Below are 2,710 nucleotides of genomic sequence, written 5' to 3'. Positions count from 1 at the left end.
CCGGCGGGCCCGTCGTAACCGTTTCACACCTGCTGGCTAATTTCTTCTATCTCTCCCCCCAAATCAGTCCCGAGAAAGCGTTACCGAGTGCCCAAACGCCCGGGCAGCATTCTCCCTCCACCGACGAAAGGCGGAAAAATAAACACGGTCGCGCATGAAACCCTAAAGGTTTGGTGTCCACGCAGCCTCCACCGGGGTCTGCTGTGGCCTACATCTGCTGCCGGAGGAACCCAAATTGTCGTAGGAAAGCCTAGACCAAAGGAGAGCAAGCGCGACGGCCTCAAAGCTTAAAAGCGAAGACCGTCCCAAAACAAAGGAGACCACCAACTTTCCACATCAGCTGGAGACCGCCGAGAGACATCATCTATCACGAGCTGAGACGCTCCGTGACGTAACTGACACTGGCAGTCCTAGACGGAGTCTGGCTGGAGCAAATACGGGAGAGAAAGAGATGGTCTAGTGACGGTCTAACACACCGGGAGACAAAGCACGCAGTTTGAGATACGGGCGCGATATGGGAATTTGCCCGAAAGGAACGCGCAATGCCTTATGAATCGCTAACGAAACCACTCGATCGGTTTTGGGTGCGTAATCAGGGTTGAGGCACCATGCTGCGCGCGCTGGAAAGTTGGTGGCAATCTTTGAATAATCGACACGTGGAATTGGGTGAAAATTTTTGAGATTCAGTCGGTCGAGTTCTTCGCCTATTATGTTACGTCCAATTCCACAAAAAAAGGAGGCGCGCGATTTGAAGAAACAAAAAAATGGATCAACCCCCAGTACGTGACCCCGTGCTGTATGCATAAGCGAACACTGGCGTTGTGATCGGTCAGAAAGGGCGTTGGGTTGCGGGAATCGCTTCTCCCCAACGTTCGCCCGCCCAGTTCTGGTGGTTGAGAATGACATTAAAGAGCGGTGGTGAACGATTCTAATGCTGCTGGCGCGCAGGTTCGGCCGGTTTGACGGTTGTCTTGGGTTGAAGATTTGACCCAGATATATTGGAAGGCCCGCGGTAAGGGTGGGATTGTGGAAGGTTTGCTGGCGTTGAATAATCCGACCAGCAGCTGACGGTGGTGTCGGTCGAACGCGGATTAACTAGCGCTAAAGCAACACGCAGTAAGCGACAGCGGAAGGGTCGCTTGGAGGATCGAATTCAGTCGCATAAAATCTCGGAACCGTGGAGAGAAAACGAATCCAAGGGAAGCATTAAACGGTACATGTTCTTAATGATGGTACACGGTCACACGGTTTCCTGTCCGGGCGGCCTGTTGATCGCAGGATTGACGGCATTCGAGGGCGATAGATCGATTGGCTGCGTGACAGATACACGCCGGGTAACGCAGACCCTTCTGGCGTCGGAAGCAAACCAAAGCCTTCCGATCGGCATGCGCCTAATGATCGTTGCGTGTTAAGAGGCTTAACATGCTATCCTATTATTGAGAGCACGAGGATTTATTCATTAATATTTGAAAAATAAACCAACGCTAGTTCAAAGTTAGTTTTGCTTCCAGGCTTAACCGGGCTTAAACGATCGGCTTTGTGCGCATGCTTTCCACACATACAGATTGGCTTCATGCGACACTACTTCTCATCGTTTCCGTAGTGTAGCGGTTATCACGTCTGCTTCACACGCAGAAGGTCCCCGGTTCGAACCCGGGCGGAAACACAGAGTTTCCTTTTTTATTTTTATGCTGCGGAAAATTTGCAGAACCTGCTCTAGTACAAGTCGTACGATTTTGTTACAGATTTAAGAAGTTTTCTTTACATAACTAACATAAAACTTGAGGGATGAGCTTACGAATAAAATAAACCTTATTAAACTTTTCAACTATCAAACTCAATATTCAGTTTTTAAGATAATATACTGTTGCAAAAAATCATGATTGAATCGAAATTGTTCTATAACAGACACATTATAAGAAAACCAATGTAACATAAATACATTACTTTAGATATATGGCTACAAAATATATATGCTCTACAGTTTAACAAACTTACTCCTACGCACATGGTGCTAACTTTGGACCTTGCTTTATCACCACCACAACCTGCTAAGCCAACCCCACCTCGGCCAAAACATTTCCTTCGCCCACCTCGTCCAAAAGGGGTCCACTTTTTTTTTTGCAAAGGGAAGCAAAACTAATTTCCTTGATCTCAATACGCGCGCGCCCCAAACGACCCCAACCACGCCGCGCAAACATTATGCTAATGCGTTTGGGTGAACGTCACCCCCCAGTGCATCGAACGCCAAGCAGCCCCGAGGGGACGACAATCACTGGCGCCGACCATGACATCACACACACACGTGCGCTAATTCACCCACCCACTCGGTGTGTCCCCCTTCCACAGGGTAGCTCATAATCATCCTCGCAGCATCGGAATTGTTTCATCCGGTGCGCGTTGCAAGTGCGGAGGCTGCCTCGTAGGGTCCGTTCTGTGCTACAGCATGGTATCGTTTAAGTTCACCTCACTGCCCTTCTCATCCCTTCATCTCCCTCCCTCCCCCACTCTCTGCCACCCCCCATGCCGGCCAGGAGGCCACCTTGTGAGGCGACAGAACCCCGTGAGCTGGCCCGTGTTATTGCCGTCGGTTTCGATTAACCTCGATGGCATGCGACTTCCATCGTCCGCTGGGCTTCAATTTTTTTTTGTTCAGATGTTTCCCTCGCGCGCTTTATGTGCTTGTTGTCGAGCCGAGAGCCGCGAGCCC

At 50.0% G+C, this 2,710-nt stretch overlaps 1 non-coding gene across 1 annotated transcript; it reads left to right on the top strand.

Annotated features, from left to right (window-relative positions):
• Positions 1 to 1,593: 1,593 nt before the first annotated feature.
• On the top strand, positions 1,594 to 1,666 carry Trnav-cac (transfer RNA valine (anticodon CAC)). The gene has a single exon. It is a non-coding gene; the product is annotated as a tRNA-Val (tRNA).
• The last annotated feature ends 1,044 nt before the right edge of the window (positions 1,667 to 2,710 follow it).

The sequence above is a fragment of the Anopheles nili genome, chromosome 2 (assembly GCF_943737925.1).
Source record: "Anopheles nili chromosome 2, idAnoNiliSN_F5_01, whole genome shotgun sequence".
Lineage (NCBI taxonomy): Eukaryota > Metazoa > Arthropoda > Insecta > Diptera > Culicidae > Anopheles > Anopheles nili.
The sequence above is the reverse complement of the archived record's forward strand: the minus strand, read 5'-3'. Positions and strand labels throughout refer to the sequence as shown.